The sequence below is a fragment of the Micrasema longulum genome, unplaced genomic scaffold (genome assembly GCF_059751315.1).
Source record: "Micrasema longulum isolate JH-2025_06_02 unplaced genomic scaffold, ASM5975131v1 h1tg000018l, whole genome shotgun sequence".
Classification (NCBI taxonomy): Eukaryota; Metazoa; Arthropoda; class Insecta; order Trichoptera; family Brachycentridae; genus Micrasema; species Micrasema longulum.
In genome coordinates, this window is record NW_028277226.1 from 69,214 (window position 1) to 79,233 (window position 10,020).

The following is a 10,020-nucleotide window of genomic DNA, read 5'->3' on the forward strand; positions in this document are numbered from 1 at the left end:
TGAGAGGCGTCAGCAGTATATGGGCCCGCCAACCGTATCTACTCCGCTCTATAACAGTTGTCACCGGAGTTTGCTGCGTCCGTTCTCTTAAAACTTAATTCCCTACAAAGTAAAAAAAACCTCGGCACACTCAAGATTCATCTGAGACACCTATTCTCAAAACTCAATATTTTGCTGTTTTCGGCCCTAGTGAGGTGCCAGGATTCGCATCCGTAGAGGAGAATAGGTGCTATGCAGGGGTTATGAAGGTGGTATTTGGTTTTCACTCAGTTAATATCAGATCTTCTTATTGTTAAATATGGCACCTGCTACTCCTAGCCAAACTCCCAGTTCTTTTTGAAAGCAGCCATTCTCTTGGTTTTTATGGGAAAACAACATTTATGAAGATAAACAAAAAACAGAATCAAAACTAAAAGTAAACTTTAACGAATGTGTTAAACAGTTTAAACATATTTTATATATTATATTTATGAATCAGCGATCAGCGCGTTTGCTCACCATGCAAGAGGTCTCGAGTTCGATTCCCGACATGGTTTAAATGAAATATTCATTTAAAAGTGTGTTTTCACACTAGAATGTTTCAGAGTCTTTGGACTAGTACCTGAAGCGTAAGACTGATCATCTTATCTTCATATAACAATGATCAAGATACGTTGCGATTGGTGTACCAATGCAGTGCACTATGCACAATTAGGAATGACGATGATGATGATAAATAATCAAATAACCTTCCAATATAGCCCATTAAACGATGTTCCATTGTAATAGTCACGCAATCCCTATTAATTTCACACCCCTCCCTTCACCCCTTCCCTCTTTTTTCAACTATTTCTTCCACTACATAAGATATTTTCATAGCTTATCAGTGCAAGTAAGGGTTGCTTATTAAAATTCATGCCGTGTTAGTTTTATATTTTTGTGCAACAACCATGGTGAAGGTGCACAGTGGGTTTTGCATGTTGGTTTAATTGTAGTCCTGACGAAGAGGCGAGTAGGTCTTGAAACCGGTAGACATAGAAAAGTCGGTAAGTGGTTTTATACAAATATTTAATTACATTTAGTAACAAAATACGTTTATCTAAATAACTCTACGGGGTTTTTTTTTAAAGATTTTTTATATTTATTTATTTTTTTATACTTTTACATTGTTTGTATTCTTTTTTTTATTCTGAATAATGTTCCTTCACTGGAGTCCCGTGCCGAGGGAAATATTTTACAAAAAGTGAAACATGCCTTAGATTAGTTATTTAACAAAGTTAACATATGGGAGTTTCGTTATTATTTACCTTGCTTATAATGTTTATATTTCAAAAAATGAATTTTCCTGCAATTAAATTACTTTAATTTTATCTAAAACTGTTGGGAACAGGAAGGTTATGCTGAAGTTGGTCAATCTGGAAGCATTTGCTTATGTGGAGAGGAAACCACTCAAAACTCTTCAGGAGAAGCCGGTCTGTTGACAGCAGTCAACAGGCCTACCGTTCCACTAGAAAGTGTTCGGCATTTCGTTCCCAACTTTGGTTAACTCTACGGGGTTAAATCCTGTGTACAAAAATTCAGACAAACATAAAATATTGTTAATAAGTGACAACCCTGATGGACAGTTGAGTTGAATTACGAAACCCTTCGCCCCACAGACTCGGGTAAGGCAGAACGAAGCTTGGTCATGACATTCGTTGCCATTTCGGCCGCCTTTTTCAGTCTTAAATGTCACTGGACGGTCCAGTTCTAGATTTACGCGATCGGAATTTCAAGAATCACACAGCAATTCAGTGCAACTGAAAGCGATAGGAATGAGGAAGTGTATTTTTTTAAATGATTTTTTGTAAGTGAGCTATTAAACTATGCCGAATTTTGAATTATACAAAATCGTACAGATCCTTTAAGCCGCTCTTCGTTGTCCATTCGCTCCACATGTCCAAAAAAACCCAGCACCCCTTTCATGGTTTTGTCTATAATGCTGTCTGCCTAAAATAAAGCACGGATCTCGACATTACCACACATTCACCAAAGAGATCAAATTTCGACAGCATTCAGCCTACTTTTAACAATGTTTTTCCAATTCCATACTTCGCTCCCATACTTAAGATTTGGCACCAGAACCATTGTGAACCGCTAGCTTTGTCTCCTGCGACAAATATTTGTTTTCCAAGGTAGGTTTACGTATATCGTTTGTTTCCGGTGCTCACCCTCCTTTCAATATCTTTATCGGGTTTTCCATGCCTAGCAAACATACTTTCTAAATTCATCTACCAGATTCAGAATATTTATTTATTTATTTATTTGACACTTTATATACATATACAATAGATATACATATAAGGGCGGGCATATTGCTTTAAGGCAATTTCTTCCTACCTACCCAAACCGTTCAGTTAATAAAATTATAAATACATAGACATATTGAATCTTACAATTTTATACAAAAAATAAAAGCAAAGATTAACAAAAATAAATATATATATATAAAAAAAAAAAAAACACTATACTATGAAGAGAGGAGAGGGGATGGGAAGGAAAGAAGAAGGATAAAGGAACAATTTAAATATTTAGATAGTGACATTTCAATCTTGACTTTAATGTAAATAAAGAAGGGGCGGGCGTCTCTAACATTAGTGGGTAGATTATTCCACAATCGAGCGTCTACTACTGTGAAAGAGGAGGCAAGAAAATTAGAGCGATAACAGAGTATTAAAAGAGTTCTCTCGTCACTAGAACGAAGAGATAGTCCGTGTTGTGAAAGAGGTTGGATGAGCTCTCTCAGATGAACAGGCGAAGTGGGATTATTTAAAATATTGTGAAGAAGTGATAGAATGTGAATGTTTCTTCTATGCCTGATACTGAGCCAGTGTAGTTGCGTGCAATACTCGGTTATGTGGTCAAATTTGCGAAGATTAAAGATAAAACGAATACAAATATTCTATATCTCCGTTCTCATTGATTTCAAAATAAGTCATACTTTTACCCCTTTCAGAAACCAAATATTTATTTCCTGCGTACAAAACATTCATCATACCTATGACTTTTTAAAGCTTTTTTTTTTTGAAATTACTCCCGCCGTGACCTTACGAGTTGTCGTCGCTGAGTTGTGATTTTGAAAAAAAAACATACACGAGTTGGTTTAAACCAGTGATTCCCAAAGTGGTCTATATCGACCCCCAGGGGTCTATGACAACCTGCAAGGGGTCTAAGTCAGCGAAAAAAAAATTGGGGGTCCATGAAATGAAAATGGGGGTCCACGATAGTGGATCTCAACATACACTGATAGTACTTCTGTACTTCTGGCTGCAAAAAAACATACCCGTTACTTATCCTGTATTACGTTGGTCTCTCGCATTAACAGAGATGTACATCCATCAGTTGCCTATCAATATGAGACTCGGAGTTCCAGTAACGATCGGAATTCTCGACAAATGGTTAGAACTTCCTTAGCACAGAGACAATACTCCTACATAGGACAAAAGCTATATAATATAATGCCTGAGTCATGGAAATGTTGCAAGAACCACAAGCTAAAGAGGTTGCTGACTACTTTCCTTGGAGAAATTGGTCGCAGAGAGTCTGAGGGGTTAATGGTGGCGGCTGTTAGATGGCCAACACATTTTTAAATTTAAATTGTTTATTTATATTTTTAGTTTTTTACTGATTTAATTTTTAAGATCCTCATGACTTTTAAATTTGTTTTAACTATGTATTTCAAAAAAATAAAATATTACATCTTTTACTTTATTTTTTTTAATATGTTGTTTTTTTTTCTCTTCCTACTCTGTATTTTGCTATGTTTTTTTTTTTGTTCTTTCATAAAATATGCTTTTTGCTATACAACATACATTAATTTTTTTATTATGACTTTAAATATGTTTCTTACTATGTATTCTGTTTTTATTTCACATTTTACTGAGTTTCAAAATATTTTTATAGACATATTTATATATTTTAATGGTTTTTACTATGTTTTCACAGCATTTATTACTTTTTTTTATCATATTTTTTTGCTACGTTTTTTTTACTACATTTTTACTATGTTTTTACTACAATTTTACGATGTTTTTATTACATTTTACTATGTTTTTACTACATTTTTTACCATGTTTTTATTCAATTTTTTACTTTGTATTTCACTTTGTCCTGTATCTTTATAACTGTTTCTATATATTGATTAATGTTTTTTATATTTTTTCACTGCTTAGAACGGGGTAAATGACCCTAGTTAGACAGTCAAAGCAACTTTACATAAATTATAATTTTGTGTATGTAATATAATATAATATTTTATAATATTTAAAATAAATAAATAAAATTATGGAATATGGCGAGCAAATTTTTAATTTCCTTTCCATCGTCATACCAAGTGGAAAGGGGGTTCAGCGCTGTTACCAATCTCCTAACGAAAAAAAGAAACAGATTGGACATCATTGGCCGAGGAGATTTAAGATTAAACCTGACAAAATTGACGCCAAATGTTAATAATTTATTATTAAAGCATCAGGTTCATCCTTCCCACTAAAAACATTTACTTATTGCATAGTTTATTTTATGTTACGTTTATTTTATATAACAGATACAAAATTTTATTTATTTTGAGTAGTTTTAATTTAAATTCAATTAATAAAAGTATAAAACATAACATTTGTTTTAACTTTAAGATTTTAACACTAAACTTCACTACAGTTAGAAATTTATGAAACATCAATATCAGGTAAGAAGGGGGTCTACCAAAAACCGAAAAAACATGGCAAGGGGTCTGCGACACAAAAAAGTTTGGGAACCTCTGGTTTAAACTTTAAACTGCAAAGTGATAGATCATAGTACATAATAAACACAAAAATGCAAGTGAAAATTAAATTACATACACAAAACAACAAAAAAATAATTGGACTCGAACATAAAATGGCTAAATCACCCAATAAATTATTTTACCAATGACAAAGGTCTTTAATTGAATTTCGATTTTGAACCGCAAAAGACATCAATAGAATTTAATTCATTGCCTAGTTGACTAGGCGAGTGAGTATAATATCATAAAATTATTTGATTGCTAATGCATTGCCCTATGCACCACTGGGCATAGATAGGTAAAATATGATGATGATGCTGTTGCTGTTGCAATCAATTATAATATATTTACAAATAACGATATTTGATCTCTGAAGGTAAGGCCGTTTTCACAAAAAAAAAACCACCCGGCACGTTAAAACAATTATGTGTGGATTGAATTTCATAGTAAAATAATTTATTTTTCTATGATATTACTTGTTTAATGGCAGGTAAACGCATTAGTCAGTGAATCATGACGCCGATTGATCTCCAGTCGATTTCTCTTAGCTAATTTTTTTCCTGCCATTAGATCTAAAATAAATAAAATTTCGGTTTCTGTGATAGTTTAAAACCTAATCCGGAACCGAATTTCATTTAAACAAGTTTAAAGTTGATTAAAAACTCAGAAAATTAGGCGTTTTTATTGTAAATACGAGTGCATTAAAATAAGTGTTAAATAATTTGTAAAAATAAACGTATAATTTTATGTTACCTGTGTGGATATTCGCTAATAAGCGGAATGGGGAATGTTGTAGTACGTAAAGTGGCCACTTAACCCAGCCAATGACAGGTCATAAGCCCTGTAAACGCTCGAATATCAATAATCCTGAATTTGAAAAAATTCTACCTCATCTCTGTAGGGATATTAATAAAAATGTATAATTTAGTGTTTTTATAGCAAAATTGATTTAAAAATCATCAATAGACAAATATAACCAATCATCTTTACTACGTTCTCGGCCTGGCGGGAGTCTATGACCAGGGAATCAAAAAGATGGTAACCCGGATGAAAAACTGCATCGAAGTCAACGAAGACAATGTAGAAAAATAGTTGAAAGTCTAAGCTTTCCAATGATGTATTGCTCATTGTAAATGGTATTCATTTTGAAAAAAAATACGGAAACTTATTATACGGACAACCCTCGTATATGAAAACATTTCTCCTCAATATCCACATTGAATTTGAAAATACAATTCATTCATTATCATCCTTCCTTTTCCGCACCTAATGATGCATAGGGCACTGCATTGGTTCACCGATCGCAGTGTATCATGATTATTTTTATGTTACATGAAGATAAAGATGATCAGTCTCACGCTTCAGGTACCAGGAAGGGTCTATGAAATATTCTAGTGTGAAAATACCCCTTGAATAAATATTTCATATCAACTATGTCGAAAATCGAACCAAAGACCTCTTGCATGACTTGCAGGCCGAGAAAAATTCAACTAATTGTTCTAAAGCCATTAAATATGATTTTATCGGTATTCGTGGTATGTGATATTTCCCAATAGGGACGAGGTTGTCAATTTTTTTAATGTTCGAGATTAGCAATTAGAAAAAATTGACAAATCTGCTTTCCTTACATACCTTTACCTTTATTTACTTTTTATATATCTTGATTTATTTTTTTTTCATTAGGTTTTTTTTTATTATTTAATTTAATACTTAATCTTTTTTGGCATATTATTTATTACTCCTATTTTTTACTACAGTGTAGAGTGAGTTTATAAAAATCATATCTCAATTATTATTTCAATTATGTTTTTTTTTTAATACTACCATATTATACTATTATACTCTTATTTGGTTGATTTCAATGATACTGTTATTTTGTATATTTCATTATGTATGAATCTAAATTTATATAATTTACATTTTAATATTTATGTCTGATTGTCTTTTTTAAATTGTATTCTTTGGAATTTTATTATTTTTTTCTTATACCCTTTTCCTCTCGATTGTTATTATATTTGAATCTAATTAATTTTACTATGTATTTTTTACTTTTAATTATTATGGCTTGACGCGGGCACAGGCTAAAAAGCCTTAATAAGTTCATTAATATTAAAACGGGTGTAATTTTAAATTAATAAATTAATGAATGAATGAATGTTACAGAAAAAAGGTTGTTCGTGAAAAACAGTTTAATCAGGATTTAACTATTTTTGATACATTATCGAGTCTTTTTTTAAAAATCAAAAATTTTCCGAAAACGGAAAAAATTCTTATGTATGAAGCCTATGTCAAATCTTAAATATGTTATATGCAACAACTATGGGGATCAGGAAACCAAAATGAAATAAACAGACTACAACGACAGCAAAATAAAATATTAAAGCTAGTAAATGACCTCCCTTATCTAACACCAACAAAAGAAATATTTAAAAAACCTAAACAATTAAATGTGACTGAACTTTTTCAACTAGAATCTTAAAAAATATTCATAAGTTAGTCACTGATATTATTGTACACAAAGAACTATAACTTTAAAAAAATTGTAATTTTTTAATTTATTTATTTAACACTTTATATACATATAAGGGCGGGCATATTGCCTTAAGGCAACTTCTTCCTACCTAATCAAACCGTTCTGTTTGAGAAAATTACAAGTACATGGACAAAATACAAGAATATCAGAACATTATCACATACAACATTCCAAAACAAGACAAGGACAATTGACACTAATAAATCAGAGAATTTAATTGTACAATAAACTACCAGACAAAACTAAACCAAAGACTCAGACAAACTTTTCAAAAGGCTTAAAAAATAAAATTATCAACAACAGAGTATAAATAAATAAATAAAATGTGACATATTATTTTTGTAAAACGAATGTAATAATCCGTAAGGGTAAATAATTACATTTTAAATAAAAAAAAACGATATTTTGATACGCCGGGTGGATTAGAAATTAAGATGATTCATGTCAGATGGCCTAACGTGTTGGTTCTTTGATATTAAAGTCGGATAAGTGTTAATGAAGAAGTTCAGTGTTTTTTAAAAAAAAAAATATTTGTTAGTAGACTGTTAAACTAAATCAAAATTTTTTTTCAAAAATTTTTATGCATCGTATTATCGGCGCTACGATTTTTCAAAGTTTTGTGTTTCTGAAATAACTCCGCGTGTAACGTCAGAGGTTCATTTCCGCTTATTCTCATTCAGTTCTTCCCATTGGTCCAGAAGCGACAAGCAGACCGGAAATCTTCCATAGCTCTCAGATCATAGGTTGATTCACATGAACCAGTGACGTCATTTAAAGTAGTGCGTTTTTATAAAAATATTTTTTATTATTTGTTCTGTACATTTTCAATAAACTTTGCAATATGATTGAATGCTTTAATTTTTACCCCGAGTAAGAAAACATTTTTTTTTATCCAATTTCCCGTAGGGCTGAAGTTCCTCATTGAGTAGGCGTATTGTCACCTTACGGAGACAGGCAGAGACTGCAGTTGGATACAACGCTAGTATGTGCGATATGAGATGTGATTTGTGAAAATACAAGCGATAACTAACTTTAGAACCAGTGAATACATACAACTATGGCGACCTTGCATTGGATCTCAACTGTGGGGCCCTAATGAGGAAATGCAATAAAATGAAGACAATTTTTTATTAAATGTATCTTTTTATGTATCGTATTATCACCGCTATATTTTTTTAACAACAACACCAACAACAAACCATCACGCCATTTCCCCGTAGGGGTAGGCAGAACGGATAGAACGCCATATCACTCTGTCTTTGCATACACGCCTCGCTTCCTCTACATTTATACATCTTCTCATGTACGCACGCCAATTATTCCTACTGTTGACATGTGCCTTAGGGATCGCATTTCAACAGCATTTAACGTACTTTCATCATTATTTTTCCAATTCCATACATCGCTCCCATACATTTTTTAAAGTTTTGTAATTTAGAAATTAATTCGCGTAAGACGACACAAGTTCTCTTCGATGAGTTCTGCTGATTGGTAAGTTGGCTTCCCATAAACTGGAAATCCATCATAACCATACACCATTATTTGTATAGGAATAATTTAAAGTATACCGTCTCGATACGTACTAATGAAGATAGTGTGTGCAAACAAATGCGGGATGATACCGTCAAAGCATACAACATGAGACTTCAATGTAATTTGAGACGAAACTTCCGCGGCACATAATATTACATGTGCATCATTGCTATTCAACCAACACTGTGTGTCCTTCCAAAGATTTTGCTTGTGAACGTATAACTGCTGTCAAGAGGAAATTCAGACGAAGTAAGTAGTATTTATTGAGAAATTGACATTGAATTGTAATTCAAATTTATTTCTGAATTACATATACCTTAAAACTCTACTATTATTTAAAAACTGTAGTGATCTAAATCGATTTAATAATACGATCTCGTGAGGCACTTTTCCGAAAGCAAGTCAACGCCATGTTTGACACTTTCGGCGTAGGTTGGAAGAATGAAACTAAAAATTCCCAGAAATGAAAGCATTTTTTAAAAAGATAAATTGAGACTGTGTCTCAAATAAGGTATAGGTCTCGAATTGTCTCAAATCTCTACTGATAGTTATGTTTAATAACAAGGAGAAAACTATATTATTTTATAATGAGGTACGACGACAGTAGTTATTTTATTACAGAAAATTACAGAGTTTAAAGATAGTGTATGCATTTTAATATTTGTTTATTGTTCTAGCATTATGCAAGTCTCAAATTACACACAGTTTCAATTTTAAGCTTTAAATTAATTTTTTTTACGATTTTGAAAGAAATTTCATTTTGTTTTTGATCGGATTTTTAATTTATTTAATGACGTAAGCGTTTCAAATTGTATCATTCTTTTTAAGCTGAAAATTTGTATTATTTGCTTTCTCTAACCGTGCATGACATATTTACAATTTTGTTCGTGGAAACGGAATATTTTTTAAATTTTTATTGTCTCGTGGTTAAAACTGTAAAATACTACATGGGAAACTACGACTTTTTTTATTGTGTCTCATGTTTGCAACATTTGCAGGTAAATTAGGACAACAAAAAAAATAAAAAGGAAATTGAAGGATATTGATATGTCCACACATGTGGTTCGTTTCTGTAATCTAAAACATAGACTCAAATTTATGTTAAACTTTTGAAAGCGTTATATTTAATATATAAAAAGATATATTCAGTTGAAGTTGAAAACTGTCTCAAGTTGTA